Genomic DNA, 15,915 nt, shown 5'->3' on the forward strand with positions numbered 1-15,915 from the left:
TTACTCAAGAATTAGGCAGCACTCGCGGCAGGATGGACACTTGAATGTGCTCTCGGGACAGGGGCTGGCCAAGAAAGCTGGAGCTGCAGATGGAGCTGGGAAGCTCACCCTGCCCTGAAACCCACGGGAAAATCAGGCTCCGAGGCACCAGTCGCCCTAAGCCACCACAGACGGGGTTTCCACCTTCCGAGGAATGAGTGGACTATGTACCCGGGGCCGCAGCTTCTCCTTCTGTGCAGTAAGGGGCAGCGCCAATGTTTCCCTGAGATTCTCAGTGAGGGACCCAGGGCGCTGCCACCAGCGTCCTCCTGCCTCCCTGGAGCTCTTACCTCCCACTCTCTCTGTCCGGGAGCTTACATCTGGGAACTAATCACTCAGATTATCTGATTTTTACTTTTAAATCCCTTTCAAACCGTTGGTGCCCTTACAGCTTATTGTAGCCACCCTCAGAGCCAGGCAACAGAGGAAGAGGAGGCTTGGATGTGGTGCAGAAACCTCCATCCAGCCTTACTTGCCTTGGGAAGGCTTTGCAAAGATCATTTATACACTGGAGGATTCTATGATGACTTTTCTTGGCCACCATGAATGGTTCAAGGTTCACGTTGTCTCTGTGGCTCGGCCTTGCCTTCTTTCATCAAAAGAAACACAGAAGCCAAGGCTGAGGCCTTGCGGACCAGTCCCTCCTGAGTCTCTTCCTGAGTGGAAACGATTCAGTCCAGAACTTCGCCTGCTCAGTCCCTGCTATTAACTTCGTGGCTCTCTTTAAGTGCTGCTAGATGCCGAGCCATGGAGAGAGCCTGTATCATCAGTGCAATCGCCCTGGCATGACACCAGGGAGGATTATGTAAATTCTCATAAAACCCACAGGCAAGTTTTGCTGAGACCAGGCCTCCAGAGTACTCCTGATTGTAAGGGAAAGCACAAACTTGAGTGTGAAGACTCCAAAGCAGAAAAATAGCAGAGCTCAGGAGGAAGCCCGCAGGGAAGGCCAGACCCTCCTGTGTGTGGAGCAGAGGTCAGGCTGGGGCGGGCCACCAAAGCTCCTGTTCAGCGTGAGCGGGACTGGGCCTGGGCCGTACCCCAGTCCACAGATGACGGCAGCCCCCGCCAGCCCCACTCGGGGCAACATGCTTTGCCTGAAGCCGCTGGTGTCCACCACCTGACAGATGCAGGCCCCGCCGCACCTGATTACGCCGTGCACGGATCGCCCGCTCAGCAAAGATGAATAGGTGACATGCCGGCATCAGGCACCATGGGTAATGCGTGGGGAGCACCGAGCAGGGCCACCTACAGACAGCCTGGAAGCTCTCCTTGGGCCGACTGGCAACTGGTTACGTGACCTCTCTTAATTAACCCAGTTTCCCACAAAGCAGCCAGGGGTTATCCCAGGCAACACCTGTATTCCTGTGTGGTACCTCAGGTGCCAACATCTGCACATGTAAGTGACGTCCAGGCTGCGCCCCTGGAGCCCAGCCCTGGACCCCTTTGGGATGGCGAGACCCTGGGCCTCACCCTTCTCACCTCTGAGTGAGGCTTTTCGCCTGAGCCTGTTCCTTGTACCCTACCTGGATGTTTTGATATTTTTCTGTACCCACATCTCCACACACATAGTGGTGCTTCTCACCAAGGACTTGTAATCACAGACGAACGGAGGCAGAACGCAGCAAGGATGCTGGGAGCTGGTGGAGAAGATGATCCAGGCTGCAGGGGCACTGCAGAGGTGGTGACATCACCTCAGGATCCAAGACGTGCTTCCTAGGGGCCCCCTGGTGGTCTCCAGGATGAGGGGTAGGCAGTGTGGGAGACTCCCAGGCAAAGGGGCCATGGGAAGGGAGGGGCAGACATTGACAGTGGAGGGTCTGCAGGCATGTAGGGGAGGTGGGCCGGGTGGGGAGAGGCTGTGGGCAAGGCCACAGTGTCTGGATGGTCCTGTGGAGGAAGAGAGCCCCCAGACACACTCATGTAGGGCAGTGCTGTGGGCAGATGCGAATTTTCAGAGCGTTCGCTGGAGATGGAGGGGGCGAGACCACCCCTGAGTCTCAGGAGACGTCACGGGGAGGAGACTCTGGGACTCTGGGTTCAGGTAAGGACTTGAGTTTGGTGCTGATGCTCCTTTCGGGACATCTGTAGACTGAGTGATCCCTGTCCCCCTGTCCACTTCCCTCCCACCCTCGTGATTATGCATCAGTATTTATGGGCCTGGATGGTCATACCAGGCCAACCACAGCACAGCATGGAGCTCTAGGCCTCTGTGCGTCTCTGGTGTTTGGATTCCCGGACCTGAGGGTCCAGGGGAGAAGTCGTCTGGGCGGTTGGGAGGCTCATGGAAGAGCCTCTTCCTGCTGTGGACTTGATTAGCAGCCCCACAGACAGTCACTGGACTGTTAGCAAGGCAGGAGTCCGGAGGAGCCAGGATGACACCATTTTAAAATCAGCGCCGTCTTAAATTAGCAAGGCACACTCCTTGCCATGCACAAGACATGGTCCTAAAATGTTTATAGCTAAGGAAGCAGCTTGGTGATGCCTGCAAAAACAAACTCCAAGAACATAAAGTCCAGACGTCCAATACCCATAATTAGGTCTATGCTCTCAAGATAGTAAGAGTCATGCTATGATGACTGACGTGCTCAAATGTCAAGGATGGTTTTCTTTAAACCGATAGAATGATACACTTTGTCATGCTGTCTGCTCAGCCACACGTATGCACAGCTTCGCTTAGCTTTGCAGACGAGACTTCTGTGTAAGAAAAAAGGAAAACGAAGTTGGTGTGTCCTCTGCTTGCTTTCTGCCCCGTGACAGAGTCGTTTCTAATAAACGTGCCTCTTTCACTGTGCTCTGTGACTGGCCTTGAATTCCCTCTTGTGTGAGATCCAAGAAGCTTCTCTTGGGGTAGAGACCCCCTCTTCCAGGAACAGGACCACCTTTCGCTTCCCCCAGACCTGAAGGGTGACCAAGAGACCAGCTCCAGGGCTCGCATGGGAAAGTCTTCTGTTTGAGTGAGCCTGGGAGTAAACGCTCCTGCTTGAGTGGCTCCATCATGGGTTTCTACGAGGAATGTCTTTGAAATATTTGGCAGGTCTGAGGCTGAATACAGACCATTCACCAAAACGCTTTCCAAAACCATCTACTTCAGATTTTGTGAATAAATTTAAAATGGCGTTGCAGAGTCCTGACCACAGAATATTGTTTTAGAAGTGAGTTTTGAGCTTTGGTCTGCTGTGCTGATTTTTCCAGCAAGGACACGGAAGCCACATTTGTGATGAACTCTGAGCCACGCCCACCCCTCTGGGGCCAGGCCAGCCTGAAGCCATCTCACTGGCTCTCTAGCTGTCAGAAATGTCGGCTAGCGGCCGGGCGCGGTGGCTCAAGCCTGTAATCCCAGCACTTTGGGAGGCTGAGATGGGCGGATCATGAGGTCAGGAGATCGAGACCATCCTGGCTAACACCGTGAAACCCCGTCTCTACTAAAAAATACAAAAAACTAGCCGGGCGACGAGGCGGGCGCCTGTAGTCCCAGCTACTCGGGAGGCTGAGACAGGAGAATGGTGTGAACCTGGGAGGCGGAGCTTTCAGTGAGCTGAGAGCTGGCCACTGCACTCCAGCCTGGGCGGCAGAGCAAGACTCCGTCTCAAAAAAAAAAAAAAAAAAAAAAAAAAAAAAGGCCGGCTTCTTTTTTTTACAAAATTCCCCGCCAAGGTTTTTAAACCCCCTCTTTTAGGGAAAAAAAAAAAAGAAATGTCGGCTGGCTTCTGATTCCAAAGTTCCATGCCAGGATATTGATAGCCCTGCTTACAGTAGTGAAAAATTAGACAGGATCTACGTGTCCCACACTGAGGAAAGAGGTGAACTCCAGCATGAGTGTATTAGTCTGTTTTCATGCTGCTGATAAAGACATACCTGAGACTGGGTGTTTTGGTATTTTTCTTGTTATAAAGAAAAAGAGATTTAATGGACTCTCAGTTCCACGTGGCTGGGGAGGCCTCACAATCATGGTGGAAGGTGAAAGACACATCTTACATGGCAGCAGACGAGAAAAAATGAGGGAACCAAGTGAAACGGGTTTCCCTTTATAAAACCATCAGATCTTTGAGACTTACTCACTATCACGAGAACAATATGGGGAAACCACCCCTGTGATTCTGTTGTCTCCCACTGGGTCCTTCTCACAACACATGGGAATTATGGGAGCTAAAATTCAAGCTGAGATTTTGGTGGAGACACAGCTGAACCATATAATTCCACCCTTGGCTCCTCCCAAATATCATCTCTTCACATTTTAAAGCCAATCATGCTTTCCCAACAGTCCCTAAAGTCTTAATTCAGCATTAACTGAATAGTCCATAGTCCAAAGTCTCATCTGAGACAAGTCAAGTCCCTTCTGCCTATGAGCCTGTAAAATCAAAAGCAAGTTAGCTACTTTCTAGATACAATGGGGGTACAGGCATTGGGTAGATATATCCATTCCAAATGGGAGAAAATGGCCAAAACAAAGGAGCAACAGGCCCCATGCAAGTACGAAATCCAGCGGGGCAGTCAAATCTTAAAGCTCCAAAGTGATCTCCTTTGACTCCATGTCTCACACGCAGGTCACACTGATGCAAGAGGTGGTTCCTATGGTCTTGGGCAGCTCTGTTCCTGTGGCTTTGCAGGGTGCAGTCTCCCTCCCGGGCTTTCACAGGCTGGTGTTGGGTGTCTGCAGCTTTTCCAGGTGCACAGAGCAAGTGAATCTACCATCCTGGGGTCTGGAGGATGGTGACCTTCTTCTCACAGCTCCACTAGGTAGCACCTCAGTGGGGACTCTGTGTGTGGGGGTGCCCACCCCACATTTCCCTTCCACACTGCCCTAGCAGAGGTTCCCCATGAGGGCCCTGACCCTGCAGCAAACTTCTGCCTGGACATCCAGGCATTTCCATACATCCTTTGAAATCTAGGTGGAGGTTCCAAACCTCAATTCTTGACTTCTCTGCACCTGCAGGCTCAACACCAAGTGGAAGCTGCTAAGGCTTGGGGTTTGCACCCTCTGAAGCCATGACCTGAGCTGTACCTTGGCCCCTTTTAGTCATGGCTGGAGTGGCTGGGACACAGGGCACTAAGTCCCTAGACTGCACACAGCAGAGGGACCCTGGGCCCCACCCATGAAACTATTTTTTCCTCCCAGGCCTCTGGACCTGTGATGGGAGGGGCTGCCATGAAGTCCTCTGACATGCCCCGGAGACATTTTCCCCATTTTCTTGGCAATTAACATTCAGCTCCTTGTTACTTATGCAAATTTCTTCAGCCAGCTTGAATTTCTCCTCAGAAAATGGGACTTTCCTTTCTATTGCATTATCAGGCTGCAAATTTTCTGAACTTTTCTGCTCTGCTTCCCTTATAAAACTGAATGCCTTTAACAGCACCTAAGTTACCTCTTGAATGCTTTACCACTTAGAAATTTCTTCCACCAGATATCCTAAATAATCTCTCAAATTCAAGGTTCCACAAATTTCTAGGGCAGGGGCAAAAATACTGCCAGTCTCTTTGCTAAAAGATAACAAGAGTCACCTTTGCTCCAGTTCCCAAAACAAATTCCTCATTTCCATCTGAGACCACCTCAGTCTGGATTTTATTGTCCATATCATTATCAGCATGCTGGTCAAAGCCATTCAACAAGTCTCTAGGAAGTTCCAAACTGTCCCACATTTTCCTCTCTTCTTCTGCGCTCTCCAGACCGTTCCATCCTCTGCCTGTTACCCAGTTCCAAAGTCGCTACCACATTTTTGGGTATCCTTACAGCAGCACCCCACTGCACTGGTACCAATTTACTGTATGAGTCCATTTTCATGCTGCTGATAAAGCCATACCTGAGACTGGGTAACTTATAAAGAAAAAGAGGTTTAATGGACTCACAGTTCCACATGACTGAGGAGGCCTCACAATCATGGTGGAAGGTGAAAGCCAGGTTTTATGTGGCAGCAGACAAGAGAGAAAATGAGGGAACCAAGTAAAAGAGGTTTCCCCTTATAAACCCATCAGATCTCATGAGACTTATTCACTACCACAAGAACAGTATGGGGGAAACTGCCCCCATGATTCTGTTATCTCCCACCAGGTCCCTCCCACAATACATGGGAGTTATGGGAGCTACAATTCAAGATGAGGTTGGGGTGAGGATACAGCCAAACCGTATTGATGAGTCTCTGTGGGGTGGGCATGCTTGGAGGTCAACGTGGGCCCTTCAGGATGAAGGTCTTTTTTGTGTTTTGCTTGTTCACAGATATACCCTAAGTGCCTGATGCAGAGCCTGGCACATAAGAGCTGCTCAGTAAATTTTTGTTTCGGATAACATGGGGAGAAAGACTCTGGGTGGTGAATCTTTCCAGAACCCAAAGTGTGAAGCATCAAAAAACAAGGGAGTGGACATGGTGTGGGTCCAAGTACCTTTTGTCTCCCTCTTTTCCTCTGTCTCATCCACCTTGGCAGCATAGCCTCATTCCTGAACCTTGTCTGCTGCTCTCCAACAATAGGTCAAGAGAGGATGGAGGAGGTGCAGGGAGTGAGCTCATAGCTGACACATGGGAATGGGTTTTAGTCTCCAGGGAAAGCTGGGCTACTCACTCAGTGCTTGTCCCTAAGCACCTTTGCTGCTCCCAGGCCATATGGGTGGTCCGTGCCCTCTTCAGAGCAGATTGTGATTCCAGCCCTTAGCTTGGGGGCCAGCCAGCTGCACAGTCAGATCTTCCCAGGAAGAAGGTGCTAACTCCACTGGGTGGCACTGAAACCCACATGGCACTTTAGCAATGGTGGACATCTTTGCTCTTCCCACTGGGATAGCCCGAGGCTCATTGGTCAAGAGCGGTCAACAGCAGTTCCCTGTCCACACCTGCTCCAGACTGCCACTGGGGATCTTTACTGACATTTTCCTCTGCAAGGTAGCTCTTGAGGGCAATTTTAACTTGATGTAATAGAAAGGACAATATTGGCAAAAAATAAAAAAAAAAGGTGTGATTTGTCCTGGGCCTCAAAAACTACTGTGGTCAGTACCAAGTAGAGGATGGGTTTGTTCAGGAGCCTGTGAGGGGTCACAAGGTCTACAAGCCAGAACACATCTCTTGCAGGCACAAAAATGTGTTGGTTCTCCTGTAAGCCAATGCCACTCTCAGGACTTTCCTTTCCCATTTTTTTCATCAAGGCAGGTCACAGATTGCACTTTGTCCTCTGAAATGAAGGCTGTGTTTTAATTACTCAGGGATTATGTCCACATGAATGCCCAGACACCAAAACTTTAATGTGCTCCTCTAATTGAAAATTAATGTTACCAGTTTAATTATGTGTTCATAATGAACATGCAATTAGAAAAGCTCCTGCAGGCTTTGGGGAGCCTCTGCCTGAATTGCATGCTGTGTGCACTCACATTTTCTCCAAGAGATACAAAACAGGTAGTTCAGAGTTCAGGGGCATACTCAACATCTTCTTATCCTCCTGTATGTTGGTCAACTGCTCCAGTGTTTCCAGAAATGGCATCTTGCTATTTATTTAACAAATATTTATTGAATTTAATGGCATCATTTCAGAAGAAGAAATGTAATTATACTTGAGTAATGGTCTTTGCTAAGTGGATTAACTAGGCTTAAACTAAGTTGGCAACAGTTCAAAATTATTTGACTGCTAGTGATATTCTAATAGGTTATGGGAATTGTAGTTGGGGAAAGAGATTGCCTTTAGTACACAAGGCAGATTAGAAGTGTACATCATCAATTTCCATAGAGGAGAGGAAAAGAGAACTATTCTGTCCTTCCATGCATCCATGCATCTATCCATCCATCCATCCATCCATCCATCCATCCATCCATCCATCCATTTATGCATGCATCCATCAATGCATCCTTCCATCCATCCATCCATGCACCTATGTATCATTCATCTATCCATCCATCCATCCATCCATCCATCCATCCATGTGTTCATTCATCCATCCATCATTCCATGCATTCATCCATTATCCATGCATCTGACTGTCCATGCATCCATTAATCCATGCATGCATTCATCCATACATGCATTTATGAATCCACTCATGCATCCACTCATGAGTCCATCCATTATCCACGCATCTGTCCATCTATTCATCCATAAATCCATGTATTCATCCATCCATCCATCTATGCATCCATCCATTATCCAGGCATTCATCCATGCACCCATCCATCCATTCATGCACACATCTATCCATTCATTCATCCATTCACCCATTATCCATGCATCCATCCATTATCAGTGTTTCCATTCATTCATGCACCTATCCATCTATTCATCCATCCATCAATACATTCATCCATCCATGCATCTATGCATCCATACACTATCCATGCATCCATCCATGTATCCATCCATCTATTCGTCCATGCACCCATTCATCAATCGAACCATCCATAAATTCATGCACCTATGCATGCATTGCTTCATCCATCCATCTTTTGGGGGCACATCCTTTCCATCTGTGCATCCTCTCACCATGAATCCATCCATCTTTCATGCGCATGCATGCATGCTCCATTCCATCCATCCATCCATCCCATCCATCTGTGCATCCATCCATTTATACATCATCCATGCATGCATCATCATCAATTATGCATCCATCCATCTATGCGTCATCCTCTATTATGCATCCATCTCTATCTGTGCTCATCCATCCATCCATCCATGCATATACATCAATCATCCATTCCATCCATCCATCCACCTCCATCCATCCATCTATGCATCCATCACCATGCATGCTCCATTCATCAATCCATCTATGCATCCTTCCTCTATTCATGCATCCATCCATCTATCCATGCATCCATCCCATCCGTGCTCCATTCCATCCGTGATCCATCCCATCATTCAAGTATCCATTCCATCATCCATTCCATTCCCTCCATCATCCACTCATCACTCATCTATGCTTCATGTATCCACCAGCATCATCCATCCATGCTGCATCCATTCATCCTCCATCTATGCATCCTCATCTTTCGGGTATCATCCATTATCCATGCCATCCATCATGCATCCATCCTCCATCGTCCATCCAAGTATCCATCCATCTTTATCCAACCATCCATCCATCCATCCATGCACCCATTCATCCATCCATCTATGCATCCATCCATCCATCCATCCATCCATCCATCCATCCATCCATCCAAGTATCCATCCATCCATCCATCCATGCACTCATCCACTCATCCATGCATTCACGTATCCCTCCATGCATCCATCCATCCATTCATTCATGCATGCATGCATGCATCCATCCAGCTATCCACTAATAATGCATGCATTCATTCATCCATCCATGGAGCCACCCATCCATTCATCCATTCATGAATCCTTCCATTCATGTATACATCCATCCATCCATCCATCCATTCATCATTCATGCATTTACCCATCTATCATCCATGCATCCTTTCATCCATCAATCCTTTCATGCATCCATCCATTCATCTATGCATCATTCATGCATGCATGCGTCCAACCATCCCACATGTACTGAGGCAGCAGTAACCCAAGAGGATGGAATCCTGCTGTCAGGGACCTTGCCTCTAGTGGTTAGAGTTATGTAAGAGTCAAGATAAATAAGTGAAATATAGAAAGTGCCAGCTGGGGAAGGTAATGAGGAATGTAAATAGGGTGACTGGGGTCAGAGAACACCACTCAGGAAGACACCTGAGCCATGAACCTCAGGCAGTGGGGATCTTCTTAGAGGAAAGACTCTCCCTGGAGAAACGGATTAGAATCAACAAAGGGAAAGCAGGCACTGGGCCCTCAGGAAAACTTCCTCACCTCAGAATTTGGTGTCAGATCACACTGAGCAGAGAACAGTCACACTGTCTCCAAATCCAAGGCACTGTCACGTGGGCTCTGCCACTTCCCACCACCTCCTATCCATGACTTGGAGCAGCCACTCACCCTCCCTGCATCTCCAAGTATGATGCAGAGATTAGGCCGATGGACTCTGGAGTACAGAGTGTCCCCAGCACGGGTCAGGACTTGGTGGTGATGATGAGACTTTGGGTCTGAAGGATCACTGAACTCATGAAATGGGGAGTGGGCCAGGACACTCCCACCGAGCAGTGTGAGCTCAGAAATGATAATATGTAGAAACTGATTGAGGAACAGAGTTGGCAGGTGGCTGGAACAAGGTTCACAAAGAGTGGGAAATAGGCTGGGTGTGGTGGCTCACACCTGAAATCTCAGCACTTTGGGAGGCCAAGGCGGGCGGCAGAGGTGAGGAGTTTGAGACCAGCCTGGCCAACATGATGAAACCCCATCTCTACTAAAAATACAAAAATTAGCCAGGTGTGGTTGTGCACGCCTGTAGTTCCAGCTACTTGGGAGGCTGAGGCAGGAGAATCACCTAAACACTAGAGGTGGAGGTTGCAGTGAGCTGAGATAGCAGCATTGCACCCCAGCTTGGGCCGCAGAGCGAGACTTCATCTAAAAAAAGAAAAGAAAATAGAGTGGGAAGTAAGAGAAAGGTAAAGGTAGATGTCAATTATAGGGCCTTGGAGGGCTTCATAAAGGGTTTAGAGTTCTTTTTATCAGCAAAGAGAGCCAGACAGGGTGGCTAGAAAGAGCTGTTGGTCTCGGCAAGTAGGGAGAGCCATGTGGTAAGACACACTGTTAGACTCTCTTTTGAAGTGATATGACAACATCTGCCAAGATAAAGAATACACACATTTTCAACATATCAGCTGCACTCCTGGGAATATGTGCCATGGATACAGGAGGGCCAGTGTGCCAGCTCAGGTGTCCGAGGTGTTTGTTTCAGCAGCATTTGTAGCAAATGTCCAGCTGTTATGCTGGATCTGTGTCGTTAGCCATAGAATGTACAATGCCAGGCGTGGGTCCCCGTGTCGACTGTGGACTCTGGGTGACAATGATGTGTCACTGTGTGTTCACTGATTGGAGCAAAGGCGCCACTCTGGTGAGAGATGTTGGGAGTGGGTGAGGCTGTGTGCACAGACAGTGGGTACACAGGAAGTCTCTGTAGTTTCCTCACTTAAAACTGCCCCAAAAATAACGTTTATTTTTAAAACCCAGCATCAGAACATATGATTTATATAAAGTTATACGTGTGTGCATGTGTATTGGGGATGTCTCTGGCTCTAGAAATTATGTAACTATTTAAATTCTCAGGAGAAATAGTTGCTTGCACAAGGTGAGCATCTTAAGCATCACACCCACACCACCTGTGCAGATTCCAAAGTCCCTGCAGCCCCCAGCTGAGCCTGTCTTACGGCCCCCACCCTGGCCCTTTGAGTCTCACATCCTGGAACAGAGTGGCCTGGAAAGAGGTGGGTTGGGCTGCAACCTGCAGAGAAGCTGTTCTCTTAGCAGCAGCTGTAGTTCCCCTGTTGGGTCTACGTAACTCCCGTGTCTGGAGCCTCCCGGGATGGTGCCCATGCCGTGTTGTTGGCTGCGCTGGGGCAGCTCCTCCGTCACGGGGGACAGCTCTGAGAGCTGAGAAGTGTGGCCATGGTGCCATGGAGACAGACCGTCCCTTTCCTCCTTTCCTTTCCTGACAGTGAGTGCACAGGGTGGTTGTAAGGAAGTTGATGTATTTCAGTTTCAAGGATATTAATGTTCCATTTTCTGGCCAAATTGGTGTATTAAGAATTTTTTTAAAAAAAAGTCAAAGGAAGCCTTGGTTCTACTGCTCTGCTGTCCTCTTGCTGGAGACACCACCCTCTCCTCCACAATCCTCACTGCTCACCAAGGGGGAAGACTTCTTGTTTTCAGTAGGAAAAATGTCTTTATACTTTCACGAACAGGAAACATCCACATAAAATCACTCTGACGTTCTTGGATCTGTTTCAGTTGTACATGCAGCTCAAATGAACACCTCAAGGTTTTGCTTTTTTTTACTCACATCACGTGTCTTCACTTATTTGCTGTAAGAAGACTATGAACTAGAAGAATCAACTGATTTTCAAAGCTGTGCATTTGTTTTATTTAGTGGCTATTTGATCGAGCACTTTCCTTCTATCTGCCAGCTTTGTGCTCAGTGATGAAGGTGGCTCTGTTGACATTTTATTGGGGGAGGACAAAGGGGGCTCTTGGGTTCCTCCTGCCCTCTCCCTGGGGCTCCTGCCACATCTCCCTGAGTCCTGTCTGCTCCCAACCCTTCTGCTTCCCCAGACTTTCGTCCCGTCCACTCTGCACACCTGCTGGGTCCACAGCAGGAGGTGAGTGGCACGCGAGTGAGCGTTACCACCTGAGCTCCGCCTCCTGTCAGATTAGTGGTGGTGGTGGCCTCAGATTCTCATAGGAGCTCAAGCCCTATTGTGAACTGCACATATGAGGGATCTAGGTTGTGCCCTCCTTATGAGAATCTAATGCCTGATGATCTGAGGTGGAACAGTTTCATCCCAAACCACCCTGCTCCTGCCTGCAGTCTGTGGAGAAATTGCCTTCCATGAAACTGGTCCCTGGTATCAAAAAGTTTGGGGACTGCTGCTACATATAGTAAAAGTTTGGCTAGCCATATGCAGAAGATTGAAACTGGACCCCTTCCTTACACCATATACAAAATATGGATTAAAGACTTAAATGTAAAACCTAAAACAATAAAAACCCTAGAAAAGACCTGGGAAATGCCATTGTGAACATAGGCCCTGGCAAAGGTTTCATGACAAAGATGCCAAAAGCAGGTGCAGCTATCAATGGAGTAACAGGCAACCTACAGAATGGGAGAAATATTTGCAAGCTGTGCATCCGACAAAGGTCTAATATTCAGCATCTGTAATAAACTTAAACAAATTAACATCAAAAAAACAAACGACTCCATTAAAAAGCGGGCAAAGGACATGAATAGACACTTCTCAAAAGGAGACATACACGCAGCCAAAAAGCACATGAAAAAATGCTCAACGTCACTAATCATTAGAGAAATGCAAATCAAAAGCACAGTGAAATACCATCTCACACCAGTCAGAATGGCTTATTAAAAAGTAAAAAAATAACAGATGCTGGCGAGGTTGTGGAGAAAAGGGAATGCTTATACACTGCTGGTGTGAGTGTAAATTAGTTCAGACGTTGTGAAAGGCAGTTTGGTGGTTTCTCAAAGAACTTAGAACAGAACTACCATTCCACCCTGCAATCCCTGGGTGTAACTCAAAGGAATGTAAATCATTCTACCATAAATATACATGCACATGTACGTTCATTGCAGCTCTATTCACAATGCCAAAGACATGGAATCAACCCAAATGCCTATCAGGGGCAGACTGGAGAAAGAAAACGTGGTCCATATATGCCATGGAATACTATGCAGCCATAAAAAAGAACAAGATCATGTCCTTTGCAGCAACATGGATGGAGCCAGAGTCAAAAAGGAAAGTCAAAAAGGATATTAGGATTAAAAGAAATCATTTTATTTATTGTTGATGGGGGCATCAATTATGCCAATTATAGCTTGTTATGATGTCGCATTTCCCTGGAGGTGTTTGGGAGGTGGAAAAACATGAACAACAGCAGGGCTGGAGCTGGAGCTGCAACGTGATGGTTCCTTCCCCCCTGCACTCGGGGCCAGTGCCAACACCATGGCAGGAGCAGGAAGAGGCCTTGGCAGGGACACAGTGGGTTAGAGCTGGACATGTGCTCTGGAGTAAGGCTTGATTAAAGCTCTGGCATCTGTTTTCCACACCATGCCAAGGTAGACAAAGGTAAGCTGTCGGCAACGCCAAGTTTCAGGGCTTGCTGGGGAAAGTGAGCAGAAAGGACCAGGTGGCCCAGGGTCACTTACTACAAAACAAGGTGTTGAGGCATTGCCTCCTGTAAGGAAGCCACGGCGGGAGGCACGGCAGGAGGCCACAGTGGGAGGCACGGCGGGAGGCACAGCAGGAGGTATGGTGGAAGGCACGGCGGGAGGCACGGTGGGAAGTCACAGTGGGAGACATGGTGGGAGGCCACGGCAGGAGGCCACAGCAGGAGGCACGGTGGGAGGCACGGTGGGAAGTCACGGCGGGAGATATGGTGGGAGGCCACGGCAGGAGGCCATGGCAGGAAGCCACAGCAGGAGGCCATGGCTGGAGGCCGTGGAGGAGCCCACCCAGCAGAAGGCTTCCCTGGTCCACGTTCCGAACCCACGTGCTCCTCAGCTCTTCCCCTGCTGCTGACCAGCTGTCCCAGCCTCACCTGAAAGCACATCCCGTCCTCAGTCCCAGGAGCGTCACTTGCTGAGGGATTGTCACGGCCACGAGTCTTCAGCCCGAGTGCTGGAGTTGGGAACCTGGCCTTGGGCTGACTCTTGGCAAAATGTGATTTTCTCTGTGTCAGACCCTGGCGTGTCCTGTGCAGCCCTTGCCTCCCTGTCTTTCCCGAGGTGTGCCCCCGCCACCCTCGCCTCCCCATATTTCCCAATGTGTCCCCCTAAAAATGTTTTTAAGTAAAGATACTGAAATGTAATGAAGCTTATTTTGCTGCAGATGCCGAAGGTGTCTGCACTTTAAAGGATGTTCCACTTGAAAAATACATTTATAGTGGTGAAGGTTCATCTCAATGACAAGACTCACCCTGGTCAGTCTGTTTTCCTGGGGCTTGGATGAAGTGAGGGAACCCCGGAGCCATCGTGGGCCTGGCCTGGCTTCCTTGGGGCACCTTCGTGTCCTGCAGTCCTGCTGGGGTCCAGCGGGCCACTCACACCTGGCTTTGCTTCACGGCGGCTTTGGGCTGCTGGCATTGTCCACTTGGCGCCCTATGGGCAGCCGAGACAGCCAGGGCTGCGGGGGTAGCTCTGGGGGCCTCCTGGCCGGTCGGGGTCCATAGGATTTGACCCCAGAGGGACTGGGTATGAGAAATACGGGGCCAGGGGCCTCCCCTGCTTCTCTGCTTCCAGGGCGGGTTCCATGATGGTCTGTGCCCCCGACAGATAAGAAGTGCAGCCCGGTTTTCAGAGCAGGGCCGGGGGAGGACAGGGCCTCACCTTGCTTGTCAGAGGGGTTGCACCTGTGGTCTAGCTTGCACAGGCCCCTGGGGGCCTCCCTCCTTTGTTGGGTGCAGCTGCTCCAACCGCCATGGCTCTCCCAAGCTCCAGGTCTAGAGTCTCCATCACCTTCTGCAGAATTTCACTGAGGGCTGCCCAGGCTGTCCAAGCTCAGCGGGTCCAGGAAGAGCCTGGGTCCTCCCCAGTCTTGGGTTCTTGCTCGGAGGATGGTGGATGGCGCTCCCAGCAAATCCAGGGGAAGGGCCCATCGTCGGCCGCTTCCCGTCCCCTCGGACCACGCCAGGCCTGCTGGCCCAGCCTCGTCACCCCGCGGCCTCTCACCGCGTGGCTGAGCCTGGGCCGCCGCTGGGACCCGGGGCCGCGCAGCAGCCTTGGGGTCTGTGGTCTCCTCGCTTCGAACCTCGCACGGGTCTCGGCGTAAAGCCCCGACTCCGTGGCTGGCGGAAGAAGCTGCTCCCTGGACCGGTCCTGGGCATATGCACAGCCTCGCTTTTTTCCGTGGGAGCCATCGTTCGACCGGCAGCGCCTTTCCGGAGCCCGGAGCTTCACGCGCGGCCTCGCGAATGGGCCCGTCTCTGCCCCGAGGGCGTCCCAGCCGCAGCGGAGCCTCCTCTGGTTCCCGCCCCGGGGCCCCCTGCGTAGGGACCTTCTTCCCCTGGCGGCTCCGGCGGGTCTTGCACACGCGCTTCCGCCCGCAGACCCCGGGGCTCCTGCGCTCTGCGCCCTTCGTCTCCACAGCGCGCCCCTCCCAAGGGCTGACTTTCGCGTCGTTGGGACAAAGCGTCCCCCGGGGGGATTTGCCTCTGAGATTTAACTGGAAACCCGTCTCAGTGGGAATCAGAGCAGAAACAGGCAAGTGACCGCACAGACAAAGTGCCCGGACACGGATTTCACTGCACCGTGATGAAGGGCGAACATAGGACCGACCGCCTGCCGGG

This window comes from Rhinopithecus bieti, unplaced genomic scaffold, assembly GCF_001698545.2.
Source record: "Rhinopithecus bieti isolate Rb0 unplaced genomic scaffold, ASM169854v2 scaffold_60909, whole genome shotgun sequence".
Taxonomy (NCBI): Eukaryota; Metazoa; Chordata; class Mammalia; order Primates; family Cercopithecidae; genus Rhinopithecus; species Rhinopithecus bieti.